Source organism: Ranitomeya variabilis, chromosome 4 (genome assembly GCF_051348905.1).
Source record: "Ranitomeya variabilis isolate aRanVar5 chromosome 4, aRanVar5.hap1, whole genome shotgun sequence".
Lineage (NCBI taxonomy): Eukaryota > Metazoa > Chordata > Amphibia > Anura > Dendrobatidae > Ranitomeya > Ranitomeya variabilis.
This window is the reverse complement of record NC_135235.1, coordinates 744,388,359-744,407,715: the sequence shown is the minus strand read 5'-3', so window position 1 is coordinate 744,407,715 and position 19,357 is coordinate 744,388,359. Positions and strand designations below refer to the sequence as shown.

General features: G+C 45.2%; 3 protein-coding genes across 4 annotated transcripts in view; 1 reads left to right on the top strand and 2 right to left on the bottom strand.

Moving 5' to 3' along the window:
* LOC143768048 (uncharacterized) overlaps nucleotides 1–19,357 on the top strand; it is an 804,459-nt gene that overhangs the window by 324,342 nt on the left and 460,760 nt on the right. The window lies entirely within an intron of this gene.
* Nucleotides 1–19,357, bottom strand: part of LOC143767103 (uncharacterized) — a 415,169-nt gene that overhangs the window by 243,368 nt on the left and 152,444 nt on the right. The window lies entirely within an intron of this gene.
* LOC143768073 (uncharacterized) overlaps nucleotides 1–19,357 on the bottom strand; it is a 125,247-nt gene that overhangs the window by 26,134 nt on the left and 79,756 nt on the right. The gene's annotated exons all lie outside the window — the stretch shown is intronic.

Sequence of the window (19,357 nt, the reverse complement as noted above, 5' to 3'; positions counted from 1 at the left end):
GAGTGCATAACTGAACATTATTATTTGATGGTTTTTTTGTTTGTTATTAAAAAACACTTTTATTTGATTGGTCGGGTGAAATATGCTAATTTATTGAGACAGGTTTTTTGGGTTATCAGGAGTTGTAGGCCAAAATCATCAGTATTAAAACAATAAAAGACCTGACAAATTTCAGTTGGTGGATAATGAATCTATAATATATGAAAGTTTAATTGTAATCATTACATTATGGTAAATAATGAAATTTAACACTATATGCTAATTTTTTGAGAAGGACCTGTATATATATCTCACACATATTCACAAAAAAACAAACAAAGCAAACTACTACCACAGCTCTATACTGAGCAACTGATTGCAAAGCCCTAATCACTGCCTACAGACTGTATTCAGCCACTCTCCCTGCTCCTGCAACTCTCTCTTCCTAAATGCAGATTGTATCCGATACAAACTTCAAAGCACAAGATTAGAAGGGCTGTTAGTATGATGGTTCAGCTTCAGCACCAGTATCTACACTACAGGACTTTGAGACGTTGTACTGCACACACACGCCAGGACAAGCACTCTCTCCCTCCAATAACAACTGTCACAGAGCTGTGCAATGGTGTCACTGTGCCGAGCCTGACGCTGCCTACCATTTTAACAACCCCCTGATGATGTCACACAGCCAGGAATAAGAGTAATGACACTACTAAGATGGCTACAGCATTACAGTGACCCGCAGGCAATCCCCGCATGTTTTTTGGCTGTGTAACAGGCGCCACACACACGGGGTGGGGAATAGAGTTTGAAATCGAGCACCGGCTAATGTTTGCCGAGTAACGAGCACATCCGAGCACCCAGATAATCAAGTGATATCAGAGTATCATAGAGCACGGTCGCTCATACATTATCGAGATTCTAGGAAGCCAACAGCATCATTACCCTCTGCTTTCTCTTAGAAAATCACTTTAAGAAAAATATTATGATGGTCCTCTAACTTGTCAGCACGTTCTATATACACTGTTATTTGGCTTTGTAGTTTACAGATCTGGCAGGTAACGGTCAACGTCTTCTAATCCCAGGGGGTAGGTGGATCCTCCAGGTTGTAAGTTCCATAGAAAAGGACTTTCATACATTCTCAAAATCATTTGAACATTTTAGGATGGAGGAGAATGTTCTACTCTAGAGGCAAAATGGTGATCACACGATCGTAATACAGCCAAGCTACTCCACTGATAAAGTAGCCACAGCCGGTGTCTGAGAAGAATCAGTGACTTCTCTGCATTTAGTGGTCACTACTCACCTGGGTAGTCATCTGTAGGAATCTCTTCTTTACACCGCTCATCACCCCTCACATATGTCTCTGCAGTATTAATATGGGTCAGATCTTCACCCTGAAACAAATATTGTAAAAGTCACAGACAGATGGAGAAGTCCCATCTATGATCAGCTCTAATCCTGCCATCTCCACCGTTCTCATTACACAAGTATAAAACATATAATACTGGGGGATAAAACAAGACTGAGCACAAGACCTTCACAGCCGTCTACACATCATAGGGGAGATCTCATGACACCTTCTCTCCATCTACCTGATGATCCTGAGGAACATTAGGATCTTCTTGTTTACAGTCCTGTGGAAGAAGAGGACGGGGACATCTCTCTGGTGTTGTCCTCTTACTGGATAGATCTGGAGGAAACACATACAGGGACTGAATTCATTCTTTACATACAGATAATTATAGGCCGTGTGTATTTAGTCCTGTCTATTACCTGGTGATGTGAGGGGCTGGGGAACCTCCATCATGACGTCCTTGTACAGATCTCTGTGTCCTTCTAAATACTCCCATTCATCCATCGAGAAATAGACGGAGACATCCTGACATCTTATAGGAACCTGACACATACAATGATACCGTCATTCCCCGATCCCTTCATAGTGTTATTGTGTAATGTCCCAGCAGTGTCACCTCTCCAGTCAGCAGCTCAATCATCTTGTAGGTGAGTTCTAGGATCTTCTGGTCATTGATGTCCTCATGTATCAGGTGAAGTGGAGGCCATGTGATCAGGGGTCTTCCCCATCCCTCAGACACAGGATCCTGACAGCGCTCACTAGAGGTCTTCTTCACTACTGTGTAATCCTGGTTATGGAGAAACACATTAATAAATCTCACTACAGACATTTCCAGAGTCCTCACCTCTCCAGTTCTGTCCATCTGCTATTCCCATAGATAATAATGATGTAATGTGACGTCATCAGAATCTCTCACCTCTCCAGTAAGACGGAAGAGGATCTCTAGGGTGAGGTGTAATATCCTCTCCGCCATCTTGTCTCTGTCCATATCCATCTTTGATGATTAATTCAGAACAATTCTCTTAATATACAAGATGTCCACTGAGAGGATCTGATATTTTGGGAAAATGAATACGAAGAAAATGAGCCAATGTAACATCATAAAGAATGACAACAAGGGGAAACATATCAGGAGATAGAACGTGTAGATGTTGTATTCTCTAGTCTTATATGGACTGGAACACAAGTTGAATTGCTAACTAAGACATCTCCTCCATGCTCCCAATCACTGGCTAAGTTGGCCATTGCATCAGCAACTTATTGGCTGTAGGAATCACAAGTTTGTTGGGACTGACCAGGATGTGCTGCAAAAGAGCGGAGAAGATGGAGGTCTGCAGAGACCAGCTGTGACTGTGAAAAGTCATCATGTCATCTAGACAACATGGAGATGGAAAAAAAGACGACTCCAGAGAAGATGTAATCCATAAAATACCTGGATGTAAATGATCATTGTATGGTCCGCAGTATGATGACGGCTGTTAATAACAACTCCATGTATCTTCTTACCATTTATAAAGAACATACAGGGAGCTGTAAGGCTGAATTGATATTACAATTGATTGTTGTACTAAGCTTGGTTCTTGTATTCAAGTACTCTTGGTTCTGGTCATGTATATGTATACCCATGGTGGCTCTGGTGACATATCAATTTAATGATGATGGTTCTGGTGATGGTGGGTCTGTTCATGTATTCATGTACTGATGTAGGTTCAGATAATTAGCCAGCTCTCTGCCATAGTCTAGTGCAAATTGTAGCTTCTTGCTCACCGGTGTATGTTTGCCTTGTTTCACTGTGCTCTGTTCTACTGCTGCGTGACTTTGGACCATGCTATGAATCTGCGTTTTCACCCTTTGCTTGATCCATTATCTCCCTGGTATTTTGACCCCTGGACTATGACCTGACGATTTTGTTGTATCACCCCTCTGTCTATGAAGTGCCCTCCTGGCTCCTGACCTCCGACCTTTTGATTATCCAGCCACGCCGCTTGTTCATGAGTAATGACTAGTGTCACAAATATACAGTGTATGGGGGGATGGCGGTACTGTGGGAATATTATACTGTGTGGGGGAATGGCTGTACTGTGAGACTCCTTCGAACCAGCATGGCTTTTTAATTTATTTTTTTTTATAAATTGGTGAACCAGGGGGTAGGGGAGTTGTTTTTTTACTGAGTGTTTTTTTTCTTTCAGTTTACTGGATTATTAGTGGGGGTGTCTGACAAATGTCTCTCCAACACTAACCCCTAGGATTGATGTCAGCAAACATAAATCCTCCAAAATATTACCTTGATTGCCAAAGCACCAAGGCAATCAGGAAGAGCCAGGCGAAGTGGCAGCTGTTACGTTACTGTTCACACCGCATAGAGACCCCAAAAAAGTCTCAGTGCTTAAGGGGTTCAAGTCCCCACGCCCAGAGTGGCAACATCGCATTTAATCTGAATTATCCAGACGTATTATTTCAGTAGGCCCAGGGACATGAGTTATAGTTCATGTGAGAATGACTGTTGGCCCTTATTGTCAAAAAATTATTGTTCAATGGCTGCTGATTAGCTATTGTATCTGTGCTTGTCTTGTTCTACTATCATTGGGAAATGATACATCACATGGTACCACTCATTACAGTAATGAATATGTGGCTCCACCTCTCATAGGGGTGGAGCCACTTATTCATTACTGTAATGAGCGGTAACGGTGACCGCTCAGTACAGGGAGAAGCTGCCGGCGCCGGGGAAGCAGGGACTGCACCAAGCCAGGAGCAGGTGAGTATAACGGGGAGGGGAGCACTGCGAGATATTTACCTGCCCCTCGTTCCGGCGCCGCTCCGTCTTCAGTGTCATCTGCAGTGACGCTGAGGTCAGAGGGCGTGGTGACGTGGTTAGTATGCGCCCTCTGCCTGTCAGTGCAGAAGACGCTGAAGATGAAGCAGAGCCCGGAACGAGGAGCAGGTGAATATTGAAAGTGCCGGGAGCCTGAGCGACGGAGAGGTGAGTATGTGTCTATGGAGCATTTTATGGGGCCATTATTAACCTTTATGCAGGATTATATGGGGCTCCTGATTCAATATGGATATTCAAAAACACTTAACCTACTGATGTCTCAATTTCACTTTTATTGGTATCTATTTTAACATTATGGGGATTCAGGAATGTACCTTGGCTTGGTCATACAGTTTCAAAAGAGTTAAGGTTCAAATGGGGGAGGTTTGGGGGGGGGGGGGGGGGGCGCCAAACTGATCCTTTGCCATGGGTGCAGGAAAGGCTAGATACACCTCTGCCTGCTGGTCTCCTGGTTCCATGGAGATGTTCAGGGAAGCCAGGTTGTGATCATTTGAACAACTGTCCTTGCACCTTGTATGGACTCCATGGACTGTCATCTTCCTACGCTTGTCGTTACCTCCTCTCTGTGCGCGTGCTACAGGTGGGGTAGAGACCCTGGAAGATCTGAAGTCACAGCTGCCATTATCCTAGTGAGTCAGCGGAAGGACGAGACTGTGCAATGTGCACCATCCTGGGTATTGTGCTGGTACTGATCTATGTGTTATCTGCCTATTTTGTGGTTCAATAAACATTGCCACATTATGTTACCCTCACCCTGTGTTGTCTGAGTAGTTTCCTGCCCACAGGGAGAGAGAGCGGGGGTTCAGTGGTGTGAGCCCTGGTCCAGGCAGTATTTTTAAAGACAACCGAGACAGTGGACGAGGGCAACCACTGACCCTGTATCTGCACACCCAGTAATGGAGCCTGCAGCACCGACCTCCACCCGCAGAGCCGCACTCCACATAGAGAATAATGGAGCCTCCAGCACCAACCTCCACCCGCAGAGCCGCACTCCACATAGAGAATAATGGAGCCTCCAGCACCGACCTCCACCCGCAGAGCCGCACTCCACATAGAGAATAATGGAGCCTCCAGCACCGACGTCCACCCGCAGAGCCGCACTCCACATAGAGAATAATGGGGCCTCCAGCACCGACCTCCACCCGCAGAGCCGCACTCCACATAGAGAATAATGGAGCCTCCAGCACCGACCTCCACCCGCAGAGCCGCACTCCACATAGAGAATAATGGGGCCTCCAGCACCGACCTCCACCCGCAGAGCCGCACTCCACATAGAGAATAATGGAGCCTCCAGCACCGACCTCCACCCGCAGAGCCGCACTCCACATAGAGAATAATGCAGCCTCCAGCACCGACCCCCACCCGCAGAGCCGCACTCCACATAGAGAATAATGGAGCCTCCAGCACCGACCTCCACCCGCAGAGCCGCACTCCACATAGAGAATAATGGAGCCTCCAGCACCGACCTCCACCCGCAGAGCCGCACTCCACATAGAGAATAATGGAGCCTCCAGCACCGACCTCCACCCGCAGAGCCGCACTCCACATAGAGAATAATGGAGCCTCCAGTACCGACCTCCACCCGCAGAGCCGCACTCCACATAGAGAATAATGGAGCCTCCAGCACCGACCTCCACCCGCAGAGCCGCACTCCACATAGAGAATAATGGAGCCTCCAGTACCGACCTCCACCCGCAGAGCCGCACTCCACATAGAGAATAATGGAGCCTCCAGCACTTACCTCCACCCGCAGAGCCGCACTCCACATAGAGAATAATGGAGCCTCCAGCACCGACCTCCACCCGCAGAGCCGCACTCCACATAGAGAATAATGGAGCCTCCAGCACCGACCTCCACCCGCAGAGCCGCACTCCACATAGAGAATAATGGAGCCTCCAGCACCGACCTCCACCCACAGAGCCGCACTCCACATAGAGAATAATGGAGCCTCGAGCACCGACCTCCACCCGCAGAGCCGCACTCCAGATAGAGAATAATGGAGCCTCCAGCACCGACCTCCACCCGCAGAGCCGCACTCCACATAGAGAATAATGGAGCCTCCAGCACCGACCTCCACCCGCAGAGCCGCACTCCATATAGAGAATAATGGAGCCTCCAGCACCGACCTCCACCCGCAGAGCCGCACTCCTCATAGAGAATAATGGAGCCTCCAGCACCAACCTCCACCCGCAGAGCCGCACTCCACATAGAGAATAATGGAGCCTCCAGCACCGACCTCCACCCGCAAAGCCGCACTCCACATAGAGAATAATGGAGCCTCCAGTACCGACCTCCACCCGCAGAGCCACACTCCACATAGAGAATAATGGAGCCTCCAGCACCGACCTCCACCCACAGAGAATAATGGAGCCTCCAGCACCGACCTCCACCCACAGAGAATAATGGAGCCTCCAGCACCGACCTCCACATGGTTGAGCCTAGACTGTATGGGCTCCTTCCAGGTCATGACTGCACTAACCCTCAAATCCCACTAAATAGCCCCAAATATCAGGCTCCTGCAAACAAAAGTCTAAGAAAACATCAACCCATTAATGAATAAACTCTCCTGTTTCTCACTGACCTCCTCCCTGCTGCTCACCTACTCCGGCATCAGACGCTCAGAGAAATGTATAATGGCAACTTCTCTTCCTGCCTTTGCTAAGGCAGAACACGCCCCCGGAAATGACGTCACACCAGGAAGGAGCCCATACAGTCCAGCATTTACTCACTCCACATATACAGCTGCTCTGTGCGCACAGGACCTGTGATGAGGTCACAGGAGGGGAGGAGTCAGGGGTCACATGATCAGGGGCCTCAGTGTATGCAGGACTCTGCTGTGCTGGTTGTCATGGTGCTGGATGAGGGGCAGTTTCTGTGTGGGGTCAGGAGGGGTTTACAGTGTGGATGTAGCAGAGCCGTGTGTGTACGAGGTGTAAATTTGAGACGTCTCTATTAATCTACAGGCACAGTCGCAGAATGTAGGGGGAGGGCAGATCTCTCCCTCAATGAGGTGAAACCTTTTGATAGCGTGGAGTGGGAGTACTTGTGGTCGGACATGAGGGTCTTGGGTTTCGGTCCCGTTTTCCTGTCCTGGTGAAGCTTTTATACTACAATCCATCTGCCAGAATTACAATAAATGGTTGTAGGTCAGAGGCTTTTGCGCTGTGTAGGGGAACTAGGCCGGGCTGCCCCCTGTCCTGCTCGCATTGGTGATAGACCCCCGGCTATTAAACTCCGGACTAGTGGGGAGATAAAGGGCTTTGTGCATCGCTCTGTGGAAGGAAGGGTGGCATTGGATGCAGATGACCTGTTGGGATTTCTTGAGGATACAGAGGAGTCATTGATAAACGCTATATCTATGATTAACCAGTTTGGAGATTTTTTGGGGCTTCATATTAATTGGGAGAAATCTATGTTGATGCCAGTGGATGAACTTTCTCAAGTATCCAAAGTGAGTGAAATGAGAAGAGTGGGGAAAGGGTTAAATATTTGGTCATTCAAGTTTCAACAAATGTTAGATCGTTTATACCTTGGAATTTGGATCTGCTATACATGAAATTCCAACCAAAAATCAACACCTGGTGTCAATTACCATTATCAGTAGTGGGTCGCACAAATCTGGCTAAAATGATCCTCATGCCCCAGCTGTTACAGTGGGTAAGGAAAGTATTCAGACCCCTTCAAATTTTTCACTTTGTTTCATTGTAGCCATTTGGTAAATGCAAAAAAGGTCATTTTTTTTCTCATTAACCCCTTAGTGACAGAGCCAATTTGGTACTTAATCACCGAGCCAATTTTTTTCAATTCTGACCACTGTCACTTTATGAGGTTATAACTCTGGAACGCTTTAACGGATCCCGCTGATTGAGCCTGTTTTTTTGTGACATATTGTGCTTCATGTTAGTGGTAACATTTCTTCGAAATTGCTGATGATTATTTATGAAAAAAACGGAAATATGGCGAAAATGTTTAAAATTTAGCAATTTTCAAACGTTGTATTTTTATGCCCTTAAATCAGACAGAAGTCACACAAAGTAGTTAATAAATAACATTTCCCACATGTCTACTTTACATCAGCACAATTTTGGAAACAAATATTTTTTTGTAGGAAGTTATAAGGGTTAAAAGTTGACCAGCAATTTCTCATTTTTACAACAAAATTTACAAAACCATTTTTTTTAGGGACCATCTCACATTTAAAGTCATTTTGAGGGGTGTACATGACAGAAAATACCCAAATTTGACACAATTCTAAAAACTACACCCCTCACGGTGCTCAAAACCACATTCAAGAAGTTTATTAACCCTTTACGTGCTTCACAGGAACTGAAACAATGTGGAAAGAAAAAAAATGAACATTTAACTTTTTTTTTGCAAACATTTGACTTCAGAACCAATCTTTTTTTATTTTCACAAGTGTAAAATGAGAAAATGAACCACAAAATTTGTTGAGCAATTTCTCCTGAGAACGCCCATACCCCATATGGGGAGGTAAACCACAGTTTGGGCACACGTCAGAGCTCGGAAGGGAAGGAGCACTGTTTGACTTGACAACGCAGAATTGGCTGGAATTGAGATCGGACGCCATGTCACGTTTAGAGAGCCCCTGATGTGCCTAAACAGTGGAACCCCCCCACAAGTGACATCATTTGGGAAACTAGACCCCTTAAGGAACTTATCTAGATGTGTGATGAGCACTTTGAACCCCCAGTGCTTCACAGAAGTTTATAATGTAGAGCCGTGAAAATAAAAAATAAAAAATTTTTTTTTACACAAACGAGATTTTTTCACCCACAAATTGTTATTTTCACAAGAATAACAGGAGAAATTAGACCACAAAAGTTGTTGTGCAATTTCTCCTGAGTACGTCGATATCCCAAATGTGGGGGTAAACCGCTGTTTGGGCCCACGGCAGAGCTTGAAATAGAAGGAGTTGCGTTTGATTTTTTCAATGCCGAATCGGCTGGAATTGAGATCGGACACCATGTCGCATTTGGAGAGCCCCTGATGTGCCTAAACAGTGGAAACCTCCCACAAGTGACACCATTTTGGAAACTGGACCCATTAAGGAACTTATCTAGATGTGTGGTGAGCACTTTGAACCCCCAAGTGCTTCACAGAAATTTATAACATAGAGCCATGAAAATAAAAAATCCTTTTATTTTCCTCAAAAATGATTTTTTTAGCCTGCAATTTTTTATTTTCTCAAGGGTAACAGGAGAAATTGGACCCCAAAATTTGCTGTCCAGTTGTCCTGAGTATGCTGATACCCCATTTGTGGGGGGACCACTGTTTTGGCACACATCAGGGCTCGAAAGGGAAGTAGTGACGTTTTAAAATGCAGATTTTGATAGAATGGTCTGCGGGCATCATGTTGCATTTTCAGAGCCCCTGATGTACCTAAACAGTAGAAACCCCCCACAAGTGACCCCATTTTGGAAACTAGACCCCCCAAGGAACTTATCTAGATATGTGGTTGATCATTTTGAACACCCAAGTGCTTCACAGAAGTTTGGCGCAGAGCGGTGAAAATAAACTTTTTTTTCCACTAAAATGATTTTTTAGCCCCCAATTTTTTTATTTTTGCAAGCGTAACAGGAGAAACTGGATGTTAAAAGTTGTTGTCCAATTAGTCCTGAGTACGCTGATGCCCCATATGTGGGGGTAAACCACTGTTTTGGTGCATGGCAGAGCTCAGAAGGGAGGGAGCACCATTTGACTGACTTTTTGAGCGCAAAATTGGCTGTCGCGTTTGGAGACCCCCTGAGGTACCTAAACAGTGGGAAAAAAAATCAAACTCCAACTCTAACCCCAACACACCCGTAACCCTAATCCCAACCTGATCCATAATCCTAATCACAACCCTAACCATAACCCTAATCACAACCCTAACCCCAAAACACCCCTAACCCTAATCCCAACCCTAATCAAAACCCTAAGCCCAACACACCCCTAATCCTAATCTCAACCCTAACCTCAAACCGAACCCTAATCCCAACCCTAACCTTAACCCTAATCCCAAACCTAACCCTAATCCCAAACGTAACCCTAAAGCCAATCCTAACCCTAATACCAACCCTAATCCTAATCCAAAGCCTAATCCCAACCCTAAACCTAACTTTAGCCCCAACCCTAACTTTAGCCTCAACCCTAACCCTAACTTTAGCCCCAACCCTAACCATAATTGGAAAATGGAAATACATACTTTATTTATTTTATTATTCTTTCCTAACTAAGGGGGTGATAAAGGGTCAGTATTTATTATTTTTTTATTTTGATCACTGTGATAGGAATTTTTGTCGCATAGCACTCATCCGTATTATACGGTAGTGTGACTCCAGCCTAATCAGCACAGACCCGAAAAATAAAGTCACCTAATTGCTTATCACGCACAAGCAACGGCTTAAAAAATAGATAAAACCAATCCTTCACATGCTGATTTTTTGATTCTGCCTCACAAAGATCACATTCAGGCTATGTGCCCACGTTGCAGAAATGCTGCGGAAATGTCCGCAGCACTTCCGCAACTCCCTGCTGTGGGTAAAACGCATGCGGAGTTCGCATGCATTTTCCAGTAAAACACAAACATTTTTAGCTTGCAGAATGCTTGCGCTTTTCCAAGCGATTTGAAGCATCGCTTGGAAAATTGATTGACAGGTTGGTCACACTTGTCAAGCATAGTGCTTGACAAGTGTGACCAACTTTTACTATTGATGCTGCCTATGCAGCATCAATAGTAAAAGATAGAATGTTAAAAATATTGTTATTCTCACCTTCCGACGGCCCCCGATCTCCTCAGCGGCGCTCCCGATACATTTCGATCCCAGGGATGAGACGTCATCTCAGGTGATTTGCGCAATGCATCCCTGGGAACAGAAGCTGCTGTGTACACCGCTGAGCGACGGGAGGACTCCGGGGGCCATCAGAAGGTAAGCATATCCCTATTTTTTTTTTCTTTTTTTTACATGAATATGGTAGCCAGGGCCTGAAGGAGAGTCTCCTCTCCTCCAGACCCAGGTACCATCCGCACATGAAGGACTCACTTTATGCATGGTGGGCATAGCCACATGCGTATAGTGAGTGTTTCAATGCAATCCTATGGCGGCGGAATCGCCGCGATTCTGCAGAAATAATGAACATGCTGCGGATTTTACCGCTATGCGATTACGCTGTGGGAAAATCCACAGCATGGGTACAGCAACTGCATAATCCCAGAGGATTGCAAGAGAATGCATTTAAGTGTTTTTAAGCATTTCTGCTGCGGCAAAAAACAAGGAAGAAACGCATAAAAAATGCAACGTGGGCACACAGCCTAAATCTTGGAGCACATTTATCCTGCGCTCTGTGCTGAGAGCTTACACTCGGGTTTCTGTGTAAATCTCTGAAGTACGTGATTCAAACAGAACCCCCGGCTGAAGATTTCCTATAATGAGGCAGATGGAGGCACTGACCTGTGATCCGGCGGTGTCCTTCTTTTTAGGATTGCATAAATGTGCCGTCGGCCACAGTTTGGGCACTTCTAGAAAGGACACCTCTGAATAGAGGCCACGTGGTGTCCAGAGCAAATATGCTGCCTCATTATAGTGAATGGATCCCTCGGGGGTTTCATCTGTCACGTCACTCGGAGATTTAGATGGAAACCCCAAAGTGCTCAGCATAGAGCGCTGGATAAATGTGATTCCAAAATGTTATGCAAAATGTTTCCAATAAAAGCTTCAACTCAATCCACAAAAAAAGCAAGTTCCCATTCAGTTCCGTCATCCATTAACGGAAATATAGGGGGCTTCCACGTTACTGGTACTACAAAGGCTCTGGAAAAGCTAAATGGCTTCACGTTCTCCAAAAGAAATTCAGTAAATTCTGTGCTCCCAAATCCAAATGCCCCCTCCCTTCTCATCCCCAGTGTGCCTAAACCACATTTAGTGCCCACGTTTGGCATTTCTGTAGTGATGAGAGCCCACCTAATTTAGGGGTGTGTGTCTCGAGAAGCATGAGTTGGGCATAATGTACTGGCCACTACTACAGCAATTTGCAAATTTCACTCAGCAACATCCACTTCTGTTTGTTTCTGGAAAACAACCTTGAGTCAAAATCATCACTACATCTGTAGATTAATTTCAAAAGGGTTATAATTTCCAAAATGGGGTCACTTGTGGGGGGTTTTCCACTGTTTAGGCACATCAGGGTCTCTCCAAACACAACATGTCATCCGCTAAATTTTACTTTCAAAAAGTCAAATGGTGCTCCTTCCCTTCCAAGCCCTGCTGTGAGCCCAAATAGTAGTATCCCCCCACATAGTGGGTATCTGCGTACTCAGGAGAAATTGCACAACAAATTGTATGGAACAATTTCAACTATTACCCTTATGAAAATGCAAAATATGGATCTTAAAAAGATTTATTTGGGAAAAATGTGACTTTTTTATTTCCATGGCTCTACTTTACAGACTTCTGTGAAGGACCTGTGGGTCCAAGATGCTCAATACTCATCTAGATAAGTTCCATAAGAGGTCTACTTTCCAAAATGGTGTCACTTGTGGGGGATTTCCACTGTTTAGGCACATCAGGGGCTCTCCAAACGTGACATGGCAACCGCTAATTATTCCAGCAAATTTTACATTCAAAAAGTGAAAAGGTTCTTCTTCCCTTCCGCGCCCTGCCGTGTGCTCAAACAGTAGATTTCCCCCACATATGGGGTATCGGCGTGCTCAGGAGAAATTGCACAACAAAATGTGTGGTCCATTTTCTTCTAAACAAAATTGGGTCTGAAGGAAAATTTTTGAGAAAGAAAGTAAATGTTTATTTTTTAATTACACATTCCAAAAAATCCTGTGAAGCACCTGAAGGGTTAATAAACACCTTGAATGTGGTTTTGAGCACCTTAAGGGGTGTAGTTTTAGAATGGTATAATTTGGGGGTATTTTCTGTCATATAGGCCCCTCAAAGTCACTTCAAGAGTGAGGTGGTCACTAAAAAAAATGGGAAACGTTATTTTTCAACTATTTTGTGCGATATGACGCTCTGATTTAAGGGCATAAAAATTAAACGTTTAAAAATTGCAGAATACTCAAACTTTTTGCCAAATTTCTGTTACCAAATAAACACAAGTCATATCAAAGAAAATTTTACCACTATCATAATGTACAATATGTCATGAGAGAACAATGTCAGAATCACCTAAATCCGTTAAAGTGATCCAGAGTTATTAAAGTGACAGTGGTCAGAATTGTAAAAATTGGCCTGGTCAGGAAGGTGAAAACAGGCTTCGGGGTGAAGGGGTTAAGAGATGAATTCCAGCTACCACGTAAGTACTTTTCTCAGTACCTTCAATTGAGACACACATGGCATATACAGGAGTCCATTACTCCGCTGGGAACCCATAATCATTTATTGTTTTCTATGGTCGGGAACCAGGATTGTGTCGCTGGTGCAATTTCTAGATTTTATCCACTACTCCTTGCCCAGGTTATAGATAAGCATCTGTTGAAGCTTAACCCCTTCCCGACCTTTGACGCCACGTAGGCATCATGAAAACCTGTGCCAATCCGACCCATGACGCCTATGTGGCGTCATGGAATGATCGCGTCCCTGCAGATCGGGTGACAGGGTTAACTCCAATTTCACTCGATCTGCAGGGACAGGGGGAGTGGTGCTTCAGCCCAGGGGGGGTGGCTTCACCCCCCCGTGGCTACAATCGCTCTGATTGGCTGTTGAAAGTGAAACTGCCAATCAGAGCGATTTGTAATATTTCACCTAAAAAACTGGTGAAATATTACAATCCAGCCATGGCCGATGCTGCAATATCATCGGCCATGGCTGGAAACACTGATGTGAGCCTCCCCCACCCCACCGATCGCCCCCCCAAGCCACCGATCTGTCCCGTAGTCTCCTCCGTCCTGTGCTCCGCTACCCCGTCCTCCTGTCCGCTCCCTCCGTGCTCCTATGTCACCCCCCGTGCTCGGACGTCCCCCCCGTGCCTCGATCTCCCCCCCTTATACTTACCGAGGCTCCCGGTGCCCGTCCGTCTTCTCCATGGGCGCCGCCATCTTCCAAAATGGCGGGCGCATGCTCAGTGCGCCCGCCGAATCTGCCAGCCGGCAGATTCATTACAAGTACATTTTGATCGCTGTGGTAGGTTCTATCACAGCGATCAAAATAAAAAAAAATAATAAATAAACCCCCCCCTTTATCACCCCCATAGGTAGGGACAATAATAAAATAAAGAAAATATTTTTTTTCTTGTTCCACTAGGGCTAGGGTTAGAACTAGGGTTAGAACTAGGGGTAGGGTTAGGGGTAGGGTTATGGCATGTACACACAGTGCGGATTTGGCTGCGGATCCGCAGCGGATTGGCCGCTGATCCGCAGCGGATTGGCCGCGGATCCGCAGCGGATTGGCCGCTGCGAATTCGTAGCAGTTTTCCATCAGGTTTACAGTACCATGTACACCTATGGAAAACCAAATCCGCTGTGCCCATGGTGCGGAAAATTCCGTGCAGAAACGCTGCGTTGTATTTTCCGCAGCATGTCAGTTCTTTGTGCGGATTCCACAGCGTTTTACACCTGTTCCTCAATAGGAATCCGCAGGTGAAATCCGCACAAAAAAACACTGGAAATCTGCTGTAAATCCGCAGGTAAAACGCAGTGCCTTTTACCTGCAGATTTTTCAAAAATCGTGCGGAAAAATCTCACACGAATCTGCAACGTGGGCACATAGCCTTAGAGTTAGGGTTGCAATTAGGGCTAGGGTTGGAAATAGGGTTAAGATTAGGCTTGTGGTTAGGGTTACGGATAGGGTTAGGGGTGTGTTGGGGTTACAGTTGTGGTTAGGGTTGGGATTAGGGTTAGGGTTGGGATTAGGGTTAGGATTAGGGTTGGAATTAGGGTAACGGGTGTGTTGGGGTTAGGGTTGTGGTTAGGGGTGTGTTGGGGTTAGGGTTGTGATTAGGGTTATGGCTACAGTTGGGATTAGGATTAGGGGTGTGTTGGGGTTAGTGTTGAAGTTAGAATTGAGGGGTTTCCACTGTTTAGGCACATCAGGGGTCTCCAAACGCGACATGGCGCCACCATTGATTCCAGCCAATCTTGCGTTCAAAAAGTCAAATGGTGCTCCCTCCCTTCCAAGCCCCGACGTGCGCCCAAACAGTGGTTTACCCCCACATTCGGGGTACCAGCATACTCAGGACAAACTGGGCAACAACTGTTGGGGTCCAATTTCTCCTGTTACCCTTGCAAAAATAAAAAATTACTTGCTAAAACATAATTTTTGAAGAAAGAACAATTATTTTTTATTTTCACGGCTCTGCGTTATAAACTTCTGTGAAGCACTTGGGGGTTGAAAGTGCTCACCACACATCTAGATAAGTTCCCCCGGGGGTCTAGTTTCCAAAATGGGGTCACTTGTGGGGTGTTTCTACTGTTTAGGCACATCAGGGGCTCTGCAAATGCAAAGTGATGCCCGCAGACCATTCCATCAAAGTCTGCATTTCAAATGTCACTACTTCACTTCCGAGCCCTGACGTGCGCCCAAACAGTGGTTTACCCCCACATATGGGGTACCAGCACACTCTCAACAAACTGGGCAACAACTATTGGGGCCCAATTTCTCCTGTTACCCTTGTGAAAATAAAAAATTGCTTGCTAAAACATCTTTTTTGAGGAAAGAAAAATGATTTTTTATTTTCACGGCTCTGCGTTGTAAACTTCTGTGAAGCACTTGGGGGTTGAACGTGCTCATCACACATCTAGATAAGTTCCTTGGGGGGTCTAGTTTCCAAAATGGGGTCACTTGTGGGGGGTTTCTACTGTTTAGGCACATCAGGGGCTCTGCAAACGCAACCTGACGCCCGCAGAGCATTCCATCAAAGTCTGCATTTCAAAACGTCACTACTTCCCTTCCGAACCCCGACGTGTGCCAAAACAGTGGTTTACCCCCACATATGGGGTATCAGCGTACTCAGGAGAAACTGGACAACAACTTTTGGGGTCCAATTTCTCCTGTTACCCTTGGGAAAATAAAAAATTGTGGGCTAAAAAATCATTTTTGAGAAAAGAAAAATTATTTTTTATTTTCATGGCTCTGAGTTATAAACTTCTGTGAAGCACTTGGGGGTTCAAAGTGCTCACCACACATCTAGATTAGTTCCTTGGGAGGTCTAGTTTCCAAAATGGGGTCACTTGTGCGGGAGCTCCAATGTTTAGGCACACAGGGGCTCTCCAAACGCGACATGGTGTCCGCTAATGATTGGAGCTAATTTTCCATTCAAAAAGCCAAATGGCGTGCCTTCCCTTCCGAGCCCTGCCGTGCGCCCAAACAGTGGTTTACCCCCACATATGGGGTATCATCGTACTCAGGACAAACTGGACAACAACATTTGGGGTCCAATTTCTGCTATTACCCTTGGGAAAATAAAAAATTCTGGGCTAAAAACCATTTTTGAGGAAAGAAAAATTATTTTTTATTTTCACGGCTCTGCGTTATAAACTTCTGTGAAGCACCTGGGGGTTATAAGTGCTCACTATGCATCTAGATAAGTTCCTTGGGGGTCTAGTTTCCAAAATGGGGTCACTTGTAGGGGAGCTCCAATGTTTAGGCACACAGGGGCTCTCCAAACGCGACATGGTGTCCGCTAACGATTGGAGCTAATTTTCCATTCAAAAAGTCAAATGGCGCTCCTTCCCTTCCAAGCCTTGCCATGTGCCCAAACAGTGGTTTACCCCCACATGTGAGGTATCGGTGTACTCAGGAGAAATTGTCCAACAAATTTTAGGATCCATTTTATCCTGTTGCCCATGTGAAAATGAAAAAATTGAGGCTAAAATAATTTTTTTGTGAAAAAAAAGTACTGTTTCATTTTTACGGATCAATTTGTGAAGCACCTGGGGGGTTTAAAGTGCTCACTATGCTTCTAGATAAGTTCCTTGGGGGGTCTAGTTTCCAAAATGGGGTCACTTGTGGGGGAGCTCCAATGTTTAGGCACACGGGGGCTCTCCAAACGCGACATGGTGTCCGCTAAAGATTGGAGCCAATTTTTCATTGAAAAAGTCAAATGGCGCTCCTTCCCTTCCGAGCCCTGCCGTGCGCCCAAACAGTGGTTTACCCCCACATATGAGGTATCAGCGTACTCAGGACAAATTGGACAACAATGTTCGTGGTCCAGTTTCTCCTTTTACCCTTGGGAAAATAAAACATTTTTCGCTAAAAGATCATTTTTGTGACTAAAAAGTTAAATGTTCATTTTTTACTTCCATGTTGCTTCTGCTGCTGTGAAACACCTGAAGGGTTAATAAACTTCTTGAATGTGGTTTTGAGCACCTTGAGGGGTGCAGTTTTTAGAATGGTGTCATTTTTGGGTATTTTCAGCCATATAGAACCCTGAAACTGACTTCAAATGTGAGGTGGTCCCTAAAAAAAATGGTTTTGTAAATTTTGTTGTAAAAATGAGAAATCACTGGTCAAATTTTAACCCTTATAACTTCCTAGCAAAAAAAAAAATTTGTTTCCAAAATTGTGCTGATGTAAAGTAGACATGTGGGAAATGTTATTTATTAACTATTTTGTGTCACATAACTCTCTGGTTTAACAGAATAAAAATTCAAAATGTGAAAATTGCGAAATTTTCAAAATTTTTGCCAAATTTCCATTTTTTTCACAAATAAACTCAGAAATTATCGACCTAAATTTACTACTAACATGAAGCCCAATATGTCACGAAAAAACAATCTCAGAATCGCTAGGATCCGTTGAAGCGTTCCTGAGTTATTACCTCATAAAGGGACACTGGTCAGAATTTCAAAAAACGGCAAGGTCATTAAGGCCAAAATAGGCTGGGTCATGAAGGGGTTAAAGAGAAATAGGAGCAGGATGTTGGGGTAATTGACAATGAGCAGTGGGATGACATATTATCCTCGATTCCCCAGCTGTCCACTAGTGAGGCACAAAGGCTGTCACAGATGTACCTGCTGCATCGGGGACACAGGACTCCCAAATTCCTGAATAAAATTGAATCGCGATTCCGCCCGCGGCTATTGCGGGCACGTCAGGTGTTCAAAACAGCTGACATGTCCCGGCTTTGAGGTGGGCTCATCGCCGGAGCCCACATCAAAGCGGGGATACTGCCATCGGACGTAATATCCCGTCCGATGGCAGTAAGGGGTTAAAATAAACAAGATTAACACAGGAAATTTACTATGGTGATCTCAGAGATGATTTGGCTTAATGAAGGAGAGCACTGCGATTGGGAACATCCAGTGAACGGGATCGTACATACACTGATATATATCTTTCTGCATGAACCCAGATCATAATTAGCCTTGACCTTGTATCAGCACCTAAGTGACACCCAGACACCCCTCCTTGATGACCTCACGTGGGCCGGGTTGTGGGATGTTCTCAGCCCTTTAGGATTTTATAAAATTCCCAACATTAACAATATCTTCACTCCTGCAGACCGCAGAAGATCAAGATCATCGCTATGTTTTTTATCGCAATTTTACCTTTTCATATAGATAGAAAACATGACATGGCTGGAGTCAGCGATCTGACCACTATTGATGGGGGATAAGGTTGTGTTTTGTAAGACTCATCCAAAATTGTTTGGGAAACACTTTGTGGCTGAGGTAAAGTAGGTTGCGAGTCAACAATCTGGCTCAGATATGATTGCAAACTACTATAGGTTTCACCTCTTAGCATATGGTTGTGCGGACCAAATTAGCTCACCACAGGTGTCTGGTGCCTTGATGGCAGATTGTAGGGCTGTGGCATAGCAAAATGAGCACCACTACTATCACCCACAGACATGCTGGAGGACATTGTTTCAGAATTTTGGCTGTAGGTGGTGCTTGAATCAGACATTTGCCAATATTGCTGACTACTGGCACAGGCATGAGGCACTGAGGCTAGAGAAGACATTTGCCCATATTGCTGACTACTGGCACGGGCATGAGGCACTGAGGCTGGATCAGACATTTGCCCATATTGCTGACTACTGGCACGGGCATGAGGCTGGATAAGACATTTGCTCATATTGCTGACTACTTGCACAGGCATGAGGCACTGAGGCTGGATCAGACATTTGCCCATATTGTTGATTACTGGCATGGGGCACGGAGGCTGGATCAGACATTTGCACATAATCATGGGTGTGGCAACAGGCAGGAGGAAAATAAAACAGGAGCAAACGTTTGG